We start from the raw sequence: 10,553 nt of genomic DNA, 5'->3' as shown, positions 1-10,553 counted from the left end.
CCCGTCGCAAAATATTGTTCTGCTATCTGCCGCTAGATGGCATTTATACTATCTCTACTATCTCCCGCTAGATGGCATAGAGAATGTTGTTGAACTTAGGTAAGGCAGCTGTTCCATCGTTAACGGTTAGCGAGAAGCGTAATTTTGACCAAGTTTTTTTCTCTAAGGGAGAGTGTTTAGTGAAAAACTATAGAAAACCGTTGACGATTAATAACTATGCATGTAAATATCTTTAGCGAGAATAGTAATTATAAGTTTCTCATTGCAGGGGTACATTCTCTAATAGTTTACTCTAATTCAATCTGAAAGTGATAGGTAATTTATGTAGGTACTTGTATCACGATGGCATAATATTTAACTCCACGACTTCACGAGCAAGTGCGCAAGAAACGAACTTATGCAAGGAGTTGAAGTGTCGGTTTTGCTACAGTTTATACCACTAGGTACGGTCAGCCAAGAAAGTGGTCTACCACTTTTCGACTCTATCAATCAGATGATAGAGTCGAAAAGTGGTAGATCACTTTCTTGGCTGACTGTACATGTTAAACAATAATAAGACGGCTTATCCGATGTATTTTTAAGCACCCAAAATAGGCACATTCATTAAGGATTAGCTGGATATCCAGACAAGTCCAGTGCAGTGTACCTAGTCAGACTTTTCCTATAACCTATGAGTTTTTCTCTCAGTTCTGAATTAGGGAGATTGCGTTCTGCCAAAAGTTACATTTATCATGTACTTATATATTATGTATCTAATAGGCATTATGCAGGTATGTACGTTTCAATAATTTAGCTAAAGTTAGTTAGTTAGCATGAGCTAAGTTTGATTTTTGTATCACAAAAGTTTGTACTACCTACTTTGTCAATTTGTAATAAATATTACCTACAGTCCCTGATTGAGGAAGTAACGAGTACAAAGAATAATTACTTTAATTACTTTGCCGCGTTCATAGAGCTAAATTTAAATTTAGAATTCCATGGTGTTTACCAGCAGAACCTTGCCGGCGTACCTTTCATTTCATTTTACGCAATATTTGAGACGTGCCAGTGCAACGCGCATCTGGGTCAAGTGTTAACTTTTATTTATTAGGAAACAGACAAACAAATCCGAGATGTCTTATTTATAACCTCAAAACTTGTTTATCCATTCAGCTGCCATTTTCCAATTGTCAATTTCACCCCTGGCCTTAAACTTGGCGCATGCGTTGTGAGCGCGTCGCAAACACCGAATTATGGCGTAAATAATCTAGTTTTCACCTAATTCAGCGCCTAGAATGTTGTCATGGACGCTTAAAATATTATAAAAAGGTTTTTGGTGCTCAGTTTTATATGATAAAGTTTCTAGGTTGTGAAAGAGTTCGATTTTTGAATTTGCAGTGCGGTGCGGCAGTGACCTCTGACACCGGCGGCCATATTGGCTAGACACCGCGTTTTAATGGCTTGAACCGTAAATCGTATGAGATTAGGGTTCGTAACGGTCTATTACGGCTGGTCTCAGCTGTTTTCAAAAATCGAATGTCTGCTTTACCGAAAAATCGCCGACGTTCAGTTTGACGTCAGTTACCGAACGGCGTGGACGATTTAATATCCGATCATGTAATGGTGAGTGCGTAAACTACGGCGAAATGTGACTAGAACGTCTAGAACGTGTAGAAAAGTAGTGGTTTTGTTTTATTTTTATAAGTGAAATGAGTTTAACAACGTGCTTTTTTATGTTAGAACACAGTGCATACCTAGTGAATGTCGTGTGTAGAGATTTTTTCGATATTGCATTTTTGTATAGATTGGACTTTTCGTTTGAAATTATCTAGATGTTCTATGAAAACCTAGGTGCCAACAAAATGTGGACGGAGATTAATCGATATTTTGTTCGCCTCGCATGGTTACCACGTGGTTTCATACACTGTATTTACTTTACAGTTATAATTTTTCCTTGCCTATACCATCTTAATTAAATATCAAGTGGACAACTTATCAAATCCTGGGTTTATAATTAATATTTTACTGGCACTAGCACTATTTTATGTAATTATGTTTCAACGTTGTGCAATGAATAATTAAATATATGAAATCAGAACAGAAAATAAATGAAATGACAATAATAATGAAAAAACAAGCTAAGTACTTATTACTCTCGACAATCATATTTGCAAAAAATAAAAAGCAAAAAATCTTGGCAGCGGTGGGATTCGAACCCACGCCTCCGAAGAGACTGGTGCCTTAAACCAGCGCCTTAGACCGCTCGGCCACGCTACCACTTGAGAGCTGTGGCGAAATTATAACATACTAGCCGTAACACAGCATTCGCTCATTCTATAGATAAAATTAGATTTGGACCGAGACACTCATAATTTATGTTATATAATTTCATTCTTTATATTGTAATCGGTAATAACCAGTGATCGTACATTTTCCAGCATTTTTGGTACAGAAAGTGTTGTTAACGGAATTGGTATAAATAATTTCAACCCTTATGATTAATTAGCGGTTATTACGTTGATATTAACCTTAATTTACCATTTCAGTTGAAATTTTCTATACCAATTCCGTGAACACCACGCGAATCGATTTGGTGCTGCGGAGTGGTGTTAACGGAATTGGTATAAATAATTTCAACCCTAATGATTAATTAGCGTTAATTACGTTAATATTAACCTTAATTTACCATTTCAGTTGAAATTATCTATACCAATTCCGTTAACACCACTCTGCTGCAACAAAAATGCTGGAAAATGTACGATCCCTGGTAATAACTTGTAATTTACAAGTTGTAAACTTAAATAGGTACCTATTGATAATCAAAGAATTAAAATTTTGTTCTTTTTGAGAATATAAATATAGATTTATTGAGTATGAGCAAAAGTATGAGACAGATGGGTAGGTGTAGTATTAGTAATCACTTTATTGTACACCACACAGATTTACATATTATTTACAGAAATAAAGGTACAAAAGCGAACTTATCCCTGTAAGGGATCTCTTCCAACTAACCTTAGATTAGATGAGGGGAGAATTAAAATTAGATAGACAAACTAACCAAAATGCCCAATAGTAAAGTAGGTTAGGTACCTATTGTATAACAAAATGCCACCGATTAAAATAAACTTATTAGCAGTGATAAATAAAGAAGATTAAACAACCTCCATAGTGCATACTACAGCGCGAGAATCGTCATTGTTGTAGATGGCAATGGCGCCATCTACTATAGTCTGTCAAAAAAAAGTAGAAATACAAAAGTGGCAATACTGTAGTGTCGTCCCGTTCTCTTAGGTAAGTATATATTTAAAAGGGACTACAAAACAGTATTGCCACTTTTTAATTTCTACTCTTTTCTGTCAGACTATATGTAGTAGTAGTAGTAGTAGTAAAATACTTTATTGTACAAAAAGAAACATAAAACATGAAAGAACACACATCATTAGTACAAAGGCGAACTTATCCCTTTCAGGGATCTCTTCCAGTTAACCCTTGAGCAATTGAGGGAGAATTGGAGAACGGTAGACATAAAAGCTGTATTAAACGGCATAAAGATAAAATATTTAATATCCTACAAGATAGGTAAACCTATATCCTACTATAATTATGTATATACAAAGTATGGGATATGAAATATAACAAACATGCAAACAGCTATATATATTTAAAATATATAATACATATAATACATTATATATGATATAATACATATATACTAAAACTACCTAACCGCATACATCTTTTAGATTGAAGTTCCGTCAGAAAGCCATAACTTCTTTAAATTCGCCTTTAGCGATGCGACCGATTGACACTTTCGAAGAGAAGACGGTATATGTTTACATTTTATTTAGTTATTTGCGTATGAAGACTATCTATTGATTGCCTATTCATAATTTTAAAACATAAAGTTTGACTTGTCTAACCGCAGTTATAACCACAAAAGTATTATTGTACTACACTCCTTTGATTATTTAAAAGTATTATTTGTGGCATAATAAAGCAAGTAGAGTTGAATATTATATCCGCCATAAATGTCTCCGTATGCGGTAAAGGGTTAAAAAAATTACTTTATATAATTTTAGTCTATGTAAGTACAATTAACCTAGTTTGTAAGTAACTGATTAAAAAATGTGGACTGTAATTTCTGAATAAAGAAATTATTTATTCATTATTTATTTATTAATTCTTTATTGTAATGGTGCGGTCTATAATGTTAGTTTTTTTACCTTATCGAAGAGCTCACTAGACGGCGCCCTAAAATAAGAATATGCCTAAAATACTTTTATTTATGCTTTAATTGTACTTTTGCGAGAATTACGGAGCTCTTGGGGCGCGCGCGAGCCAGAGTAGCACTTGGCGTTTTTTTTTCCAATTTTTTGATGAGATCATGTACTTATCGATAGTGCTTATTTTGAAAACCCAGGGGTTACCCAAACATGCAAAACGTGTTTTCCATTTTCCTCACGTAATCGTGATTAGAATAGAAAATTGCTTAATGGGCCTATTTATAGGCATAACACTATTACACGCGGTTTTCCTGCCCAGCTGGAAAATGATGGCTATGTGTTGGTCATGCACCTTATTTATTGGCCCTTCTATATTTAGTTGTTAAAGGTTACCTAGATTTATTTAATTACCTACATCGTCTGTATTTCCAGAGGGAAAACCAACTCAAAGAGAATTAAGTTAAGAATTAAGTAGATGCTTTCCCTTTAACTATGACCAACTGTTCATATACTCGTACATAGAGATAAAAAACCGGCCAAGTGCGAGTCGGACTCGCGCACGAAGGGTTCCGTACCATAATGCAAAAAACGGCAAAAAAAACGGTCACCCATCCAAGTACTGACCCCGCCCGACGTTGCTTAACTTCGGTCAAAAATCACGTTGGTTGTATGGGAGCCCCACTTAAATCTTTATTTTATTCTGTTTTTAGTATTTGTTGTTATAGCGGCAACAGAAATACATCATCTGTGAAAATTTCAACTGTCTAGCTATCACGGTTCGTGAGATACAGCCTGGTGACAGACGGACGGACGGACGGACGGACGGACAGCGGAGTCTTAGTAATAGGGTCCCGTTTTACTATTTGGGTACGGAACCCTAAAAACGCTGGTAGCCTATCAGTCAGAGCTGAAGCCTTACCACGACTGCCTTCTTCTTCTTCTCTATCGTATCGCTCTTGGGGGTTGTGCATAAATCACGCGAGGTGTTTTCGGCTACTTTTTGACCCCCCCTCTCCCTTGGTGATATTTGGTGAGGTTTTTGGCTACCCCACATAACTTCACGTGTATTTTTTTGAATTATTTTCCTTCGACCTAATTTTAAGATAAATAGTATTGTATATATAGTAAATACAATACTATTTATCTTAAAATTGTATATAGTATCTACTCATGTGGTAGGTATTTTTTCTTAGTTTCGTTCACTGTAGAAAAATACACGTGAGGTCTCCTTATACCACTCCGAGACCACGGGGACAACGCCGTCCTCGAAACGTCGGAGGTAAATCTTAAAACTTAAATACGCGATTTAGGCCCGTTGTACAATTTATATAATAATGTGTAAGAATCGTGAAAGTTTAAATCAGTCAAGACATTTTTACAGGCTAAGTAATACCAAAGACATATGTAACTTCGTATAAGATGAATAAATTCTAAGGAAAAAACGTGCCTCAGAAATCAAGAAAATGTCATTCTCGGATAGATGGCGCACACACCTTTGGCCTATGCTCGGCTAGATGGCGTGACGACACCGTTTCATATCAGTGAATGAACATGGGTCAAAATAATATAAAAATAATAAAATCATTTATCCACATATATACATTTTTTTGATAATTTTATACGTTTTCATTTCGAGTTTTAGTCGTGTGTCGATAGATTGCAGTAAATTTACTGTGACTACAAAATTTACTATGACAGGACCTATACTATATATTCTCTTTGGTAATACTAATAGAATCCTCAGTGCCAGCTGGCGCCCCGCTTTCTAGCTAGGCTAGATTGCCTAAGCGTTTCTATATTTACCTGACCGTGACCTTACGGACCTCCGATCGATAACGGTTTGGCCTTGAGAGGTCACAGGCAGCCCGAGGGATGCGTTGCTAGACTGGATTATGTATATGTATGTGTCATCAGAATTTCAGATGGAAATGTCCTCTTTGCACTTGAAGCATAAGGACCCTTCTGTATTGGAAAGCCACATATTGTCACGCTTGTAAAAGCGCGTTCATCTCACTTTAACCTTACAGCTGGGATAATATGGGGCATTATCTATGAAAAGGGACCTTATTGTCGATGGCGCTTACGCCGCACCGCGTCGCGCGGCATTGTATTTATGTCGGAGCATCGTTAATGATGGCGTAAGCGCCATCGACAATAAGGTCCCTTTTCATAGATAACGTCACAATGATGATATATTATGATGGATGCATTTTTATAGCCAATTTTACGTCAATAAACGATAACTCATATAGGGCCGAATTTCCGCCAAGGCCCACAACGCCTGAGCCTAGAGGCCCAGGCCTCCTAGCAATGCTTTTTTGATGGAGGAGGCTCCCCTAAATTCTAAGTGCCATAAGAAGTGCCTAGGGGATTTAGGTATCCGGGCCTCATGCTAGAACGGTCAGAATCCGGGCCGAGGCTTCTGAAACTTCATTTTCAATGACGGGTGATCGGTGATCACATCATCATCAGTCATCTTTAAAGGGGGACACCCGAACACCATAAATGTTGACTCACGCTAGACCGGGCCGAGCCGGGCCGGAGCTTCCGGCGCGTCGTTTTCTATGGAAAGCACCATCTTCACCGATCAGCCATCTTAGAAAACGACATGATGGAAGCCTCGACCGGGACACGGCCCGGTCTAGCGTGAGTCATCCTTAAATTACTTTCGTGATTCACTTTTCAGACAACATATGAACAGAATTTAAAGAAGCTTAATATAAAAATCCCCGAAATCGCTACGTTACTAACAGTAAGTACATATACATACACACAAGGACATCAGGCAAGGTGAAAACAATGGAGCCGTTATAGGGAATGTCCCGTTCGAGGCGAACGAGATCTTGCATTATACGAAGAAGCGAATGAAATGAATGATGAATTAATGATACACATGCGCAGGGAAAAAACCGGGCAAGTGCGAGTCGGACTCGCACATGAAGGGTTTTATTTTATCTTATTTATTTAAGGATCACCAACGGATAACACATCTACACAATTACATAGGAACAAGGACATTTAACAATAACAGATGCTTAATAGCCACTTATAGGTGACCACAGCTCACACGTGTACATATCAAAGAGAGTATACATATAAACAACTAAAATTTACTTAAAGTTACTTAAATTTACATAAAGTAGAGAAATATAAACAAGAAAACATGTAAGCATGTAGACATAGAATTAAAATAGTAATAAAGTACCATGGGATGAAATGTAGAGGCCAGTCCTCTAGGGAGTCTAGGGTGACTTATTTAGATGTGAGACAATTGAGTTTCTGAATTTTAACTCTGGATCATTAAGTATATCTATACTCCTGGAGTTCCGTAGTAGTGGGTTCCGTACCATTATCTATAAAAACGGTCACCCATCCAAGTACTGACCCCGCCTGACGTTGCTTAACTTCGGTCAAAAATCACGTTTGTTGTATGGGAGCCCCACTTAAATCTTTATTTTATTCTGTTTTTAGTATTTGTTGTTATACTCGTAGCGGCAACAGAAATACATCATCTGTGAAAATTTCAGCTGTCTAGCTATCACAGATCACGAGATACAGCCTGGTGACAGACGGACGGACGGACGGACGGAGAGCGGAGTCTTAGTAATAGGGTCCCGTTTTACCCTTTGGGTACGGAACCCTAAAAAGTCGCACGACTTTATCGGTATCGTTTGACTACTTTTTAACAAAACAATCATAGAGGCATATTATATTACTTGATTCATTGCCCTGGTTTTTCGTGGCACTTTCGAACTGTCGTAGTGAGTTCTCTATTATGTAGGTACCGTAAAATGGGGTGAGTAGGGTTCGCGGGGAGAGTTGGGTTATGAATGGGGAGAGAAGGTATGAAAGGGGGGTGAGATGGGATTTTAAGGCTACTGCTACAAAAATAATGTAAGTAGATATTCCAATTTAAAATGGAGCTATAGTAATACCAAGTAATACTCATAATAAAAAAAATCGATCCAACAATCTTCCAAAATCACCTTTGTATGAAAACCCATCTCACCCCAATTACGAGGGACTACGGAGTGAGGTGGGATTTCCTGTTTATCGTCAAAGTTATAAAATGGGGTGAGTCAAAATAAAATAAAAACTCAAATACAAACGTCCGGAACACTTTATACACACCATTCAGTTTGCATATGTAAAAATAAAATGTTATCGAGGTTTGAATGACAGTTTTGCGCCTACTCACCCCATTTTACGGTATTCACTTTCAACGTATGTGTACAGTCAGCATGGAAATTAGCGAGTCAGACTATGCGTCAAAAGTATTTACAATGACAGTAGCTCTACGAAAAGAAATTTCGCTATACATTACATACCTAAGTATATAAAAAAAATCTGTAGACATATTTCTTTATTTGAAAAATAATTCAGCTGACTGTAGGTACTTTAAACCGGATTTTCTATTTACTAACGAATCGTGCCATATAGGTACAGTCGCCATCAGATACATATATACAGGGTGTCCCTAGCCATTGGACAAAGCCGAAATATACATATGCATTAGGGTATTTAGAACCAGTATACAAAGTATCATATAGTATAAACAACATTATTTGCGGTATTTGACGTCTGTCACTCACAACAGCAAAACTACGTAAAATTTCTTGCACATCGAAATCACAAAGGAAAACAACTGCACTGCGAACGTTTACGTTCTACGTCTTTTTTTTTAATTTTAGGGTTGGCCGGACACCACCGTTATGATTCATAACGGTAGTCGTCTAAGTAAATCGATATGAATTTTTCATTTTTCTTTGAATAAAAATAAGGAAAAGGTGGATAATTAACTGTAAATATGGATATATTTATCGTCACCTAACAGACAACAAATTTGACACAGAAATAACATAAATAAACTTTAAAATAGATCCCCAGTTAGTTTAGATTTTGACGATGGGTGCGACCTACTCGGTCGGTGTATTAAATGCATTTACCTTGCGGGAAAACCATATGATTCGAGCTTTATTTAAATCTCAAATAAAAATTAATTATACGTCACAATTCGATACCTCAGTCTACGTGCCATCCAATCGTAATCGCTTGCTTGCAATACGTCAGTCATAATGTGTCAAATACCGCGAATAATGTTGTTTATACTATAACAATTGGTGTAGCGGTTACGAAGAAATTAACAAATTACGATTTTTTTACTTTGGAGCAACCTGTATGTGTTAGTAGCTCCTGAGGTAATAAATAGTATGAAACCTTCTTCGACCGTTTTGATTATCTTTTTTTTATTTATGACATTAATAAGATTCTGACTTTTGACAAAATGTCATCATTGCCGCACATTTTCAAACAAATTGTCAAAAGCACTGCCAATGATTAATACAGTATGTTTATTTTTGTTGTCGATTATTGGAAATAACTTTTGTTTGATAATTTATTTTTTTATCTTTTGTTCTAATTAAAAAAATATTACTTTCAGGGTTTGTCCAATGGCTAAGGTCACCCTGTATATATCGGAGCGGCCGAGGTGCTCAAAAATATCTGAACACCACCTTGACAATAGAGGCGTGTACACATATATTATAAAGCTACACATGTATATCGGCACTGAAGCACTGGCAATATTTATTACTGGCAATATAAAACTTATTTAAAATACATGTCATTTTATGGCACGTATACATATATGACCGGCAATAATTAGTCGTTTTATCAATTTCCTATGAGTAAATATTGGTTTTTCCTCGATGGCTAATATCCTTCTTAATATTAGCCATTGATAATAAAACTTAGAACTTATCAATTGTACGAATTATTTTTGGTTATGTCATCGGAATATTTTATCGTTCTATTACCTACTTATGACGTAGGTCACGTAGGTCGATGAGTGAGTATGACGATTTCCTGTGCCAGGTTGAAAGTGCCGCGATTATTATAGTTTTTTTTCTCATAATAGGTAGTCTAAATAAATAAATATTATAGGACATTCTTATTCTTACATAGATTGACTAAGTCCCGCAGTAAGCTCAAGAAGGCTTGTGTTGTGGGTACTCAGATAACGATATATATAATATATAAATACTTAAATACATAGAAGACAACCATGACTCAGGAACAAATTTCTGTGTCATCACACAAATAAATGCCCTTACTGGGATTCGAACCCAGGACCATCGGCTTCACAGGCAGGGTCACTGCCCACCTAGGCCAGACCGGTCGTCAGTTTAATTTTGCGTTTTAAGGCTGTAGGTATAGAGGTGACGGCAGTCATCGTACCCATATATGCTACTCGTATGTGAAAATAGGTATACGGGCTTTTCAGTGATGGTAGTGAATATGGGAATTTCCATTTTAAAATAACAATAAAATATCTCATGAATAATATTATCT

At 36.6% G+C, this 10,553-nt stretch overlaps 1 protein-coding gene and 1 non-coding gene across 3 annotated transcripts in view; one reads left to right on the top strand and one right to left on the bottom strand.

Moving 5' to 3' along the window:
- Nucleotides 1–917: 917 nt before the first annotated feature.
- LOC134801471 (solute carrier family 41 member 1-like) overlaps nucleotides 918–10,553 on the top strand; it is an 86,995-nt gene continuing 77,359 nt past the window's right edge. The window contains exon 1 of one of the 2 annotated variants that reach the window (XM_063774072.1): nucleotides 918–1,308. The gene's annotated coding sequence lies outside the window, so the exon portion shown is untranslated. Of the gene's footprint in view, nucleotides 1,309–1,496; nucleotides 1,603–10,553 lie in introns of those variants that run through there. The other variant, XM_063774075.1, reaches the window with a different exon arrangement.
- Trnal-aag (transfer RNA leucine (anticodon AAG)) lies at nucleotides 2,175–2,256 on the bottom strand. The gene has a single exon. It is a non-coding gene; the product is annotated as a tRNA-Leu (tRNA).

The sequence above is a fragment of the Cydia splendana genome, chromosome 22 (genome assembly GCF_910591565.1).
Source record: "Cydia splendana chromosome 22, ilCydSple1.2, whole genome shotgun sequence".
In the NCBI taxonomy this organism is placed as follows: domain Eukaryota; kingdom Metazoa; phylum Arthropoda; class Insecta; order Lepidoptera; family Tortricidae; genus Cydia; species Cydia splendana.
Note: the sequence above shows the minus strand (reverse complement) of the source record. Positions and strands in the feature narration are given on the sequence as shown.